This window comes from Styela clava, chromosome 7 (assembly GCF_964204865.1).
Source record: "Styela clava chromosome 7, kaStyClav1.hap1.2, whole genome shotgun sequence".
Taxonomy (NCBI): Eukaryota; Metazoa; Chordata; class Ascidiacea; order Stolidobranchia; family Styelidae; genus Styela; species Styela clava.
Genome location: NC_135256.1, coordinates 23873432 through 23887128, shown reverse-complemented (window position 1 = coordinate 23887128; position 13697 = coordinate 23873432). Strand labels below are relative to the sequence as shown.

At 35.9% G+C, this 13697-nt stretch overlaps 2 long non-coding RNA genes across 6 annotated transcripts; both read left to right on the top strand.

Annotated features, from left to right (window-relative positions):
- Positions 1-859: 859 nt before the first annotated feature.
- Positions 860-5219, top strand: LOC120328323 (uncharacterized). Of its 5 annotated transcripts, none has more exons than XR_013477348.1 (6): positions 860-1582; positions 1978-2081; positions 2226-2260; positions 2699-2755; positions 3022-3073; positions 3588-5219. It is a non-coding gene; the product is annotated as an uncharacterized LOC120328323 (long non-coding RNA). The 5 variants fall into 5 exon arrangements; XR_013477347.1 differs by lacking the exon at positions 2226-2260 and adding an exon at positions 1695-1846 and having other exon boundaries at positions 1993-2081; positions 2321-2755; XR_013477345.1 differs by having other exon boundaries at positions 860-1846; positions 1993-2081.
- Positions 5220-11260: 6041 nt separating this feature from the next.
- Positions 11261-13609, top strand: LOC144425179 (uncharacterized). The gene is made up of 2 exons (XR_013477360.1): positions 11261-11615; positions 11873-13609. It is a non-coding gene; the product is annotated as an uncharacterized LOC144425179 (long non-coding RNA).
- The last annotated feature ends 88 nt before the right edge of the window (positions 13610-13697 follow it).

Genomic DNA, 13697 nt, shown 5'->3' with positions numbered 1-13697 from the left:
CCGAAATAAGACTAAGATTAAATATAAAGAATAAAACAGCAATGCACTCAATATAAAAGCCAACCAAGGTGAATTGGACTCGGACAGTGAATATCACAAGTGCACGCCTTCCTATACTGTAGTATAAATTTAAATTGATACGCGCTAATCTGGAATCCGAGATACAAAAACTTGAATATACTTCGCCGGGGTTATTGTGCCTCTGTGACGTCACAATAGCCCTGCGGTAACAATGATAATTTCTTTATGACGAAAAAAATGTGAATGTCATACTAAATCTCCATTTTTATGGGTTTCGGAATTTTTAAAATAAAATCTGAGTTCAGACAGACATAAAAAACTTAAAATCGCCAAAAATTACTTACGCAATTCGGTTATTAGCGTGGCGACATGCTGCTGGGCTTCGAAAATCACCGAAATCGCCATACAAGAGTTACGTCAATTTTGTGTAAGATTATCAAAATACAATCGAAAAATTCACATAATTTTAAGTTTTTGATGAAATTCATTTGACTTTTTTACAATCTATATGACTATATCTTTAATTTAAAATAATAAAATCAACCCTCTCTTGACCGGTACAACATGCTGCTGCGATTTGAAAATCACCAGTTGCGACACCTTGCTGCGATTGTTCTTCAGTCTACATTGGAGAAACCAAAAGAAGCCTGGAAACTCGAAGCAAGGAACATCTACGAGATATTAAACAAAAGAAAATTGACAAGTCGGCCCTTTCGAAACACGCCCTTTCTAATAACCATAGCATCGACTGGAAAAACAGCAGGATACTAGAAAAAGAAACTCAATACTAGAGAAGACTATTTCTCGAATCTTATCACATAAATAAACATTAGAGCTACGCACAAATATATGGACACGTTAGACCAGAGCGAATCAGTCTTTACCGGTACCTTTGACGCTACCGGTACCCTCAAAAAAGTTCTGAATTTCCAGTAGCAAGAATTTTGCAGAATCAAAACGTACAGCCAGTCATGACACTGACTAAAATCCGTGTTCCCATGGATAAAAAATAATACAGCAAAATTTTAGACGAAATATCAAATTTCATAGAATTCACGCAAAATTTTGAAATAAATAAAAGTAATAGCCTTCTAGCGAAGAAATTAATCTTTAACCACTGAAATTTCAAAGCAATTGGTCCAGTATTCGAAGAGAAAAGCGATTTTTTAAAAACGTGTCAAAGAACAAGAACAAAACAACAACAACATAATATTGAAACGATCGTTATGACCACTAAACGTGTCCAAAAAGAAGAATTCGATGAATGAGAAAGAAACCACACTTTTCCCGCCTGTGTATAAATCATTGTTCAAATAGTCCCCTTTTTGTTTGAACTTGCGCTAGTTTGTTTATTTATACATATTATCTTATCATCATCCTTTAGATTAGAGTTGACGCCATGACAATTTTTTCATTTTTTTCTTTTTCTTGCTCTATATATATCCACTTGTGTCCTTTCCATATCATGCCCTGATGAAGTTTTTCTGTATAGAAATTCGAAACGTCGGCAAATTACATCGTTTTGCTAACACCGGCTGTGCTTCATTTATTATCAACAACAGTAAGTATATTAGTTTATAAAAACAAACAAAAAAGCTTCATAGCAATTTTTGTGTCAGCATTAGTAGTATGTACAGTAGCTGTCAATATTTTATTATACTTGATATTTTCAGAATTGTAATCCGATGCAACAATTTGATCCACTAGCTTAAACCAGTCCAAAATAAACCAATTGTTTATACCAAAAACTGATTAAAATCCGATCGACTTTTAGAAACGACATGAAATGACGCTGAACATAAGCCATAGATTCTCTAATTCGAAGGTCAGTTATATTTATCCTAACACATTACATACTCTAATCATTCATCATTTTTATACGGCTAATGTCGTAATTTTGGCTGATTTTTACTATGCGCTGCACTACTTATTTACTTTGTTCTAATATTGCAGTAGTGTCTTCATTTTTAGACACCATGTTTTGTTAACTGTGAGGTTAACAAATCGACGATTCCCAGCAGTCCTACAAATGTGAGATCTGCTTCAAGCGTGAATTAAAAGTAAGTATATTTATCAAATGTATTATGAACTAAAATTTGATATATATATTTCTTTAATATTCCACAATGATTGATAAGTATAATTTTAGTGAGAGAAAGGATCAATTATGATAATTCTTAATCCGTTTCATTTCTTGTTTCAAGTTCTTTTCTGAAGAAAACGACGTTCGGCCACGTCTGTGAGTATTGGTTTTCTTCATTTATTAAAATGAGTTAAAATTTTGAAACGTACTTTTAAGGTACTTCTCGTCTTTAAGTGGATTTGGAAAATTCAAAGAATAGAATAGAAAAGTAATGAAGACAATCAGGAGGCGGATAATATCAGAAACATTAAAAAAAATATTCGAAAAGTTTTTATAAGCTGATAAAGAAAGGGGCATGTTTTCACTGGAGTCGGAGCAGGAGTCGTATTTTCTAAATTCCCCAGAGTCGTAGTTTTGTTACAAAAATTCGAATATTTTGGATTTCTTAGCTGGGGTGGGAGTCAAAATTTTTACGACCCGGAGTCGGTCTTGAATATGATTTGAGTCCGGAAATCGTCCGGCGGAGTCGATTTCAATTTTCTCAGGCTCTACAGCCCCGTGAAAGTGAAAAAAACAATGACCTCATCCTTTTAGGAACTAGAAGAAAGACTTCGGCATATGGATGAAGAGCTCGGAATATCTAAAATGAAGGTCTGGTATTTATTTATACTAGGTTTTTATACTTTTTCTTCACTTTGAGTTTAAATTTCGGATCAATATTGCTATGTCAAGTTTGTGTGAAATATGTCTTATCCTATTTTGGAGGTAAGTGTTTTGACAACTTTTTGACCAAATTTTATTATGATTTTATTATTGCTATTAAGCACCTTTTCGGAACAGATTTAAAAAAATATTTTTTAAAGCAATGACTCGCACATTTCATTTTTGACACGATTAGAATCGCTTATTTTTTTTAGTTTGAACGATCAAATTCAGGAAACATCCTAAAACATCATCAGACCAATATTGGTAAGTATCATAGTCCATTTCGCTATATTCAAATATCAAATTCAACTCAATTTCAATCTAAATATGACGACATTTGTGTTATCTAGAAATAATGCAGTCAAATAATAATAACATAATAGAAAGTGTATTTGTGAGCTTTCGGTGGGTCATAGTCTAAGTTCGAGAGGCAAAATATAATATAATATATTTGCAAAGTTAAGATTTTAATAATTGTTGAATTATGAGGATGCGGAAGGATTTAATCTATATCATTTTGGCTATGTACATACGAAGTGGACAAGGAGAAAGGACCTGCAGTTCAATACCTAATATACTTGTACACAACGTTGTTTAATTGAGGAATACAAATTAGAAGCATGGAAATTCATTCACGAAGTCGGGAGGTTCTAATTTTCTATCATGTTAAAACTTATTAAAAAAAAAAAGAAACTCATTTCGCAACACACGTGGGATACAATATTTTATAAAAGTCTACAAAAATTCAAAGATCGATATTCATATCTCTTGTTTACAGGTGACAGACTGACAGCAGCAACAGGGAATGCCGAAACGCCAAGAAATGTTTTTAGCCATAACTACTGGGACGCCAACCCACGTGCATTTGAATATTTGTTTGTTTTGATTTTTTATATGCACATATTTCGCTCTAATGTAGCATAAATATATATATATACATAATATTTAAATTTGATATCCTTCATTCCGGTGACGTTTTGTAATTACGTACTCGTTGAATCAGTGTTTTTAGCTGGGTTGATTGGCCTGACAGGTATATATATTGACTTTTGAACTATCGGAAGTTGTATCAGTGATTGCACTCGGGTAATCTCACCTTTGAATGTGTTTCAAGTCCGATAAAAGTCGAAAATAATGCAAGTGGAACGTTGAATCAGCGATCAGTTGAAAGATGAGAGTTGAAAGAAGTTATAAACAACTGTCTTGAGTCACTTGTCTTTGTACTTTTTGGCGTCATCTACATATTTACAAAAATAGATTTTACCTTATTTACATTACACAGTATCGTGTGACTTTAAATCGCTGTAAATTAGTGACTTTGCGCCTGCATGTTCTGCATGAATTGGCTATTTGTAGTATTGCAACTTACTGTAATTACCTGGTTTCGTGACCTTTTAATCTGGATACATTTTATTCATTTTTTCTCTCTCTTCATGTATAAATTCGTCCCTAGCCTTCAGGAACCATGCATCAGCACAGTGCCGGTACCGGCCTCAAGCTTTGCAACTCAGCTCAGCTTGCGTTATCCGGCCCCAGTTATATTACTGTATCTGTGCTTTAGTTGTCATGGTAATCTGATAGTCGGCGTTTGCTACTAGTGAGTTCGGGAATATCCGGCCTTTTCAAACATATTTATGCCACAGACCATGTTAGTATTTCGGCGTTCCGATCCTGTTCTTTATAATTTAATGTTAGATTTTTCACGTTGACTTTTTACTTTTATATGACCTAATGTTAGACTTTTCATAGGTGTCGTTGCTCGATAGCCAATACTGGTTTATTTCTTTGACTTGCTTCTCTAAATATTTGATCTCCGTCTTTATTTTTCCTTTTGACTGACGTGGTCGATTTTTTTCTATTTCCATTCCTTGTTTTCATTTTCCTTACAAGAAGCTCTCTACTACTTTTCACCTCTGCAACTAACTGATTCTTTTCCTTGACTGCTTTGAGCATTGCTGATTTTTCAAAATTTTCATCTTGATATTAATTTTCCTTGTGCTTGCTTGCTGGTCATATGTATTTTTATTTTTCTTATCAATATTATTTTTAAGACTCAGTCCAATATTAAAATAATGTTTTGTACAATGATCGTACATCCGTTCTTTTAATATATATAGTATCTGAAATACTTGATTAATAAACTTTATTTTCATGTTTAACATTGCCACGAGAAAACCTCACTTATAGTCAGTACAGTTCTACAGTCCCTTTTTTTGGTTATACGACAATTTAGAGCAATATAACGAAAATTTGGACCTCCTGAAGTATGCGCACCAAGATGGCGCACAACCTGAACTCAGGCTGTGCACCAGGTTAAGTATCGAAAATTGGATGTTTCAAAACTGTCTTGCTCCACTTATCTAAGCCTTGTCTCATTGTATGAATCTCCTTTCACATAAATGATATTTTGTCAAAACATTATATTTATCCCATAACTAAGAAATCAGCACGAATTCCACTATTTATATTAATTTTAGTCATTTGGTTCGCAATATGTTTCTATCCTAACTCAGAACAATGGGAGAACTACGCTAAAATTAGTAGGATGTTACATTTTTGAGATACCGAGAGTTTTCCGTGTTCAAAATCTTGTGGCGACGTCCTGTTTTCGTTCAGTAATACAATTGTTACAGCTTCATGAGCTCAAGATGCTTGCTAGTCCCTAAAACGGGAAGCGCATAATACAGAAAGCACATAACTCGTAATACGGTAAGAACAAAATTCCCCATAATTTCCCCGCACATTAGTAGCTATTCGTAACTCTACGTCTTTACGCACAAAAGCGGATCATGGCCCAGAAGTGTAAATATTTTTGGACAGCAGTTACGTTAATTTCGATTCATTTGAATATAAACCTTTTAGTGAGTGTGTCTATGCTTAAGTAAAGTAGAACACAAATTTAAAGTTTAGTATTTCGATAAATGCGTAAACGAATAACCAATGCCAAATTATATTTTTCAGTTCCAATTACAGTCTTAAAATGTTCCATGGATCTTTTTAGAAAGACTCATCTTCTTCTCTCATTAAAAAATATCTTTCGGATAGGATTTACATACATTATATTTATTTATTTACATATTAAAGCAAGTACAAACGCAGTGATATTTTCGTAAACAAATCACAAATAGGAATCATTGGCATTACGATATTCCGTTGTTATCAGCAATTTTGGTCCGTCTGGACGATTGTTACAATTATTTGATGCATCCTTTGTGTTTGTTATCAATACACTGGAAATGTGTTATAAATTTAAATATTAAGCTAGATTTACCATACCTATTTCCAGTGGCGGCGCGTGGTTATTTTGACAACCGGGGCAAGCTACTGCGGGACCAAGTCACCCCCATCTACGGGGACAGGATGAGCGCTGTAAGTTCTCCCATCATTTTATGAGTATGAAAACCATTCCATCGGTAACAACCGATCGGCAAAAGCGACAATTTTTAACGATAAGAAAGTGTCTTTAAAACCTAAAATAAGATTTAAAACGTTACTATGAAGAAAGGAAAGGTAATGCAAAGATAAGGACATGCGTCGCTCACTCATAGATATATATATGTAGAGCTGGGCATTTCGAATCGAATATTCGAATCGAATAGTGAATTATTCGAATCGGTTTAGAGTAAATTTTCGAATGGCCGCCATCTTGTTTTACTCTTTCCGCCAATGGTCGAGGTAAATTTCTCAATTTTTTTTTCATTGAAGCCATATTTTTTCAACACAATTCTGACTTGTGACTCTTTTCTGTATTGAGGTATTGATGAAAACGTTTTTTTTTTTATTGTCAGTGATGTATTCTATGTTTTCAGTAATTTATGTGTCTGGAGGACCTAAAATACTAAGAAATTTACATACAATTTCATACCTTCCAAGTATTCGAGATTCGATTCGATTCGAAAAAAATTATTCGATTCGATTCTGAAATCATCAGGTATTCGAAAATGCCCAGCCCTATATATATGCTGCTATACTTCTACTGCTTGAACATATATGCAACACGCCGCGGTTTCTTGGAAGCAAAATGCTCAGTAACGCGCTGATTAAAGTCATGCATCCCAGAAATAACGTCTCTGTGAATGGATAAAACAGCCAAGGAATTTAATCTATCTTGCTTCATTGTGTTTCTGAGATACGTTTTAATACGCTTCAGCGTGCTGAATGTTCGCTCTGCGTCGGCGGAAGAAATAGGCGTCGTCAAAATGATGTCCAGAATTTTGCAGACGCCGCAAAGGTAGTTACTAGAGTGTTATCTATGAGGAACCCATAGAGAGCGCAAGTTGATGTGATGTTCAAAAAAGTTTGATTGGTGTATATACATCGCAATTCATTTTCCAATTTACTCACGTTTATCATGGGGTAAAATTTGGAGACAGTAGCCAACAAATGAATGAGAAATTGACGTGCAAATTTTGAAAAATTTTTGGGGTTCATCAAAGAGAACGCGGCAAGGTGTTCAGTGCGCAGACGATCGCCTATTTGATTCACCAGAACGTCACAGCATTCCTTTGCAGACAAAATCAAACGCTGCGTTGTTTGCCCGCGGCATAAAGAAGCACTCCATGTGTCGTCGTATTTTATTGTTTCCCGGATACGAGATACAGCATCGCAGAAGTCTGAAATACACGACTGCACAGACGCTCCATCCATTAGCCTTGACTGCAATGCGCCGTATAGGTATAATACATCCACGTGATAGAATATTGTGGAGAAAAAAGCGAGAAAAAATGAAAACTCACCATCTTCTAGCAGACGCTTTAGACCTGCCGCCTCCCTCACAGAGCGTTCGTCCCAAACCGGAGAGCGCTGAATGCCATTGAAACACTCAATGAGCTCAGATCTAATTTCGGACACGCCCTGCACCACGCGTGATTGGAAGTTCCAACGTGTTGGTGCACAAGCTGGGAGACGGCGGCTACATATCTGGCGAAGGAGGTCAGAGCGCTTCGGCGAAACGGAAAAAAATGAAGAAAACCCCGAAACATTTGCAAAAAATATACGGACGAGAGGGGTATCAAAACACATGTTTTTAATAACGAGGTTAAATTGGTGTGCATAACAATGTAAAAAATGCGCATGAGGAAAATCTTCTTTTATATAAACTTGAACACCATGTTTCGACCCACTCATGACTGCCGCGCCGTCATAAGTTTGAGCTATCAATTTTGACTTCGCGTTGTAAGGCTGTAACACTTCTTTCAGTACAGCCGATATCCCACAAGCCGTGCGATCAACGATTGGTACAAAGCTGTGAAATCTCTCGGTAGGTTTACCATCTTTCACAAACCGAAAAATCACAGCCAGTTGGGAAACGCACGTGATGTCAGTTGTCTCGTCAGACTGAATCGAAAGGAACTGGCAATTCTCAATTTCCAGAGCCAAATGTTGTAAATAAATTTTATACATTGAGTCGAGCAAATCATTTTGGATATCCTTAGATGTCCCTTTCGAAACAGTTGCGGCATCAAGATGATCTCTCAATACTGTATCTAGGGATGCGGTGTATTCCACCATATCCAAAAATACCCCTCTATTAGAAGAGCCAGCCCAGCCCGTTCATCGTGCCCACGGAGGGACAGCTCGTGACAACCAATGAACTTCAAAACATCTATCAATCGACCGAGAACATGGCGGTTTTTCTCGACGTTTTGGTTGTGCCGACGAATAGAAACCGCGCGTCCTTCATCCAACTGTGCTGCAATATTAACATTTCCGAATGTTCGGTATTTTACTGCATTGTCCAGATGCTCCATAGAAGATTGATGATCCCTGGCACGCTCGGAAAGATGTTTAAGATCTCTAAAACCAAATTTACACCGACGTGAGTCACGGGCGGTAGCAAAAAGTAGGCAATAAAAACAAAGAAGTGCATTTTTGTCCTCACTGTAACACAACCATTTGTGTTTTTTATACCAAGTTTCTGCGCAGAATGTACGCCGACGCTTTCCTCCGTCATGGGATTGTTCCAGTGAACAATTTTTTGGTTGATAAGGCCCAAGACGTTGTACCTCTAATTTTTGTTCCAGCGGCAGCTGCGAAAACGGAGTGCGAAGTAGTGCATCAACCTTATTCATTATGAGGTCTAAGGCTAAGAAATGCGAAGCCGGAAAGAAGTGAGGAGCTCAAAAGGAATGTGGAAAATCAAAAGCAAATGGACTTAAGGTCTCTAACTGATTCAAATAGCGAAACAAGCGACAAAAACGAAGGCGAGGAATCTATCAACTCGAGAAGGAATGCGTGAATATGTCAACACGTTGTTGTAAGAAACGTCGGCATTGTGTCGTCATAATTTCGGAGCTAGCCCCGATCGGCCCCGATGATTTAGTAAAAGAAACAGAAAACAAACGAGACAAACGCGGCGAGTGGAAGATAAAAGAGAGAATACGATATACAATGAGCAACCGGGGCAAAATCGGCGTCGCCCTGTCGACGTTCGGCGAAGGCTTTGCGAGCGAAAAATGAACCATGTCGGGAGAATATTGCTAGTGTAGACAGTCTGTGCAACCGATATTGAGGTATTTTTCGAATGTTTTTTATTATACCGAAAAAACAACCGGTGCATTGCCCCGGTTGGCCCTATTGACGCGCCGCCACTGCCTATTCCCATGATTTCGTTCAACAGTTTGAATATCGAAATGGCGAATAATAACAAAAAACTTATCGCTGTGGTTATAAGATCAATTTGCATTAAGCAGTGGGTTCCTAACGGCTGGTCAGCATAAAGGTGCCGTTCAGGCGCAGGCTTTCGGCAGTTCCGCGAAGATTTATTTCTTTTTAGGGTGCTCCCGAAGTATGTGCGCCAAAATGGCGCAGCGTTCCGGTTGTTGGACATTTTACTGCATTTGCGTTCATGTTGTAGAAATAAAATTATGGTAAAAAAGTCTAGTTTTTCTGGTAACCCTGGTTATTAATTTATGCTTTGTTACATCATAATCCGTAATTCTTTTTACATCACATCACAGAAGTAGTTAGTTCAGCAGTAAATATATGTTTCCCCGACCTTTGACCCCATTGAAATTCATTCCATACTTTTCTAATAATAACATTAGTATTAAATTGCTATGAATATTCTTCTAATTATACACAGATATATTTCACATAATTTCTTCGTTCATTGCAGTTCTTTGACTCTATCTTAGGACGGACAAAACTTTCTGTGAAGGTTTGCGTCGTGTTGTATATATATTACATTTTTGCGAATTAGGCGCGTTCCGGTTGTTACTATTTTCCAGCTCATCACTGGTTGTGCACATACTTCTGGAGCGCCATTTTTAGTACACTAGTTAGTTGACGAATAGACAAAGTTGAGTTGCCTCATTAGGCAAATTATCTTCCATCTTTAAATTGGGGATTTGATAAGTGTTGATGGTACTGATTACTTTCCTTCTATTGGCTGAATTTTCATTAATATACTAACAAACTAACTTCGGATTTTTTTTTAATTCAGTTTAAATAGTGTCGGATCATAGTCCTCATAAGAACGTGGGCGCAACTGTGCGCTGGTGCAAACTGCAAATGTACAAGGGTGAAAATTTCCATGGGTACAAATATACAAGGGCGCGAATGTCCATCGTTGTAAATTTCTTTGCGTGCAAATATACGTGGGTGCAAACGTCCGTGGATGCAAATGTTCATGGGTGCAATCTGTATTCAGTTGCTAAAATATGCGGGTGCAAATGAATGAGTAGGCCTACAATTGTGCATAGGTGTAAATGTCCGTGTGTGCAAAAGTATGCAGGTGCATAAATGATGGAACTCAGAGTCGAGTGTATTCTTCATACTTCATTTATTTTTTTCAACAAGTTGTAACTTGTAAGCTTTTAGCAGTAGATACTTACAACATCTGGTAGTTGTTGGTCGGTAGGCTTGACTATGATAGATGATTTTTCATTTCATTGCAATTTATTCCTGTTTCAACTGACAACTGTACATGTTTTTTTGGTACATCATTCAAGTCGTGTTTCGTTTTTCACCACCTTATGATTAGTAAGTCAGTAGTAACCTAACAAAAATATTAGGTCTACTAATAGGCATTATAACGCTACCTTTTTTTATCCATCTGACAGAATTTCATCTGGGTATCACGTAGCAGCTTGCTCGGCGATGTCGCGCGTCGTGATAAGCGTTAGGAATACGCTCGCCACCGCACCTCTGATTATGCATGTATGTATGTATGTTTATTCGTCTCGTAAAAGCAATATAAAAAAGTTGGTAAATATCAATACTGCAGACGGGATGTATGCACAAGACCATACTGGCCTAAACACACGCGAATGTGTGGCATGCACCCTCTACGATAAGTATAAATTACAATAAATCAAATGCGTAAAATATGGTCCTTCATACAGATAGTTGTGCAAGAAGGGTGGGTGTGATAACAGGGATAAAGATGGAGTATACAAAACTGTTTGTAGGGTGGTTCGCGTAACCGCATCAAGTCTATGTATCCAATGACATTAAACAACATGATAGGCAACTCTGACGTCACTCCATAAGACTACAGGCAAAACATTGTATTTCATGATACGCTCCAATGCACATATTTCTCGTCGCCTTTCGCGTCCGTTTTCCGCTCGCTCTTGCTACTCGGCGTCTTTTTTACGTATAGTACCTGCCTTTTTGCGCCTGTAACGAAACAAAATAATCTCTATATCTAAGAAGTTTTGCTTACTTGGAAAGCTGGAATAACAGGCAAGCTGTAAAGAGCAATTCTGGACATCATAGACGTTTTTTTTTATCAGAGAAGATTACAAACGCGATAGCGGAAAGATTTGTGTGGAACATTTTGCAGATAATGACAAAGTTCAAAGTTAGTAATTTTAATGTTTGCGCTTAATCATTGAAATTTCATTTAAAGAGGGTGTCATACAAAACTGTGCTGCGATACAATTCCATAACACAAAGTTTGCACCTATCGAACTTGCTTTTGTAGGTGAATTTATTAGACATATTCCATATTCAGTTAATCGTAGGTAACATTGCTGGTACATAATGCATCGTAGATAGGTTTGTTTAAATTTAGGAATTTAGCTCATAGCCCACTAATTAATATTATCTTCTATGCAGGAGGTTGCAGGGCTGAATTCAACTTGCAGCCTTACCGATCACCTGACGATGCTCATTTAGTTTGGCTCGAGCAAGTCTTCTTGAAATGCTTGTGTGGATGGAAACTACCTATATTTTTTGCCTTCCTCCGATTTTAGACAAATTTATTCTGAGGGATTTCGCATATAATTCTCACTGATTGTTGGCTGTTTATAATTCCTATTGATTGTGAATTCTGATTATAACAATGAGTTGAAAATTTTTTTACCTAATTTACTGGCACCTTTTTCTTGTCAATACTCCAAGCTGAGGTAATAAACATGACAATACATTTATGTCATCTGGAAGCAAAATATGCACACTAATTAATAGTTTGGCACATTGAGATAATACATCATGACAGAAAATACAAGTTAAAGATATGTATGACCATCACATGGTAATTAAAATTAAAAAAAAATTAATAGGGGCTGTGGAGTATGGAAAGTTCAAGACAAAGAAAAGAACAAATGTTCATAGCTCATGAACTCTCAATTTTGCCTCCATTGCTTTGATAAGGCCAGTATATTTCGAGTGGCTGAATTGGTTTACCTTTATGATAGCAAAGATTTTGTATTTAATATAGCGAGATTATTTCAATTTAATTGAAGTGATATAATTTTCCAAAGCAATGCTTGAATCGTCTAGAATAGATCAGTGGTGTCAAACTCATGGGTTTTCGAGAGCCGCATTGCATTTTGAAAATTGTAAAAAGAGCCGCAAACAGTTTTTGATAATGTATACTTAAAAGATATTTTTAAGATAGTTTTAGTTTGTGACATATATTGTGATGCAACTAAACAGTTGGATTAAGTTTTATTATTTTCTTCAATTTCAAATGCAATTACATATTAATATTTGCATTCCACTATTATTGCAACATTTGCAAGTTACAGTATTTATTATAAAAAATCGTAAAATTCTATGTACAACCATCAAAATCATTTTTGAACAAGCTTTGAATAAGGAAAGAATAATACATACACTAAAAATAACTTAATCTAAATATATGAACCTAAAATTAACAAAAATACTACAGTATAAACTCAATGTTTTAATAATTACATTTGTCCTGGCGTTTGGCATCTTTTTTGTGTCACCAGCATACTAAGGCCAGTCTGAAATGATTTTATAGTACCAACTCTAACTAACGAGGCCACATGATCATGGGTTTATCTGGATCTTTACGAATGTTTAATTAATTCCAGTAATGCAAAAAAGTTACTTTTATCATTTCATGTATAGATCAGTAAAAAAACAAATGACAGATTTTTTCGACAAGACATTTCGCACTACATTGCGTGGCATAGGATTGCTTGAATTATTATTGATATTGATTTTTAGTAACTAAGTCGTTGTATAATTATATTAATATACACCCACATGGAAATTTTCTGTTCGAAGTTGGTCTTCGAATTTGTCATATTGACTGCTGAGCTTATTGTGTTTTTTGATGGTATTGATGGAAATATGACAAATTAAACAATGTGCTTCAGAATTTTGTGAAGAGCAGAAATGTTACAACTCCCATTTTCTTCGAAAATGCCACCTTCTTCATGTACTTTGCGTTTAATTTAATTACTCAAGTGTTTTATTCAAGTATTCTTTTGCTAGCTTGATGTGTATTCTTAATTGGGTCAAAATGTGGACAAAAAAAATCAATATTCCAAAACTACTTTCAGTAAATTGTTTTCTGTGTGAATAATCAATTTCACTTTAGAAGGTTTGAAAAATCTATTACATTTAGATAAAAAAAAAAAACTTCCAAAATACTATTACAATTATTGTTAAACGTTCGAGGGCCGCA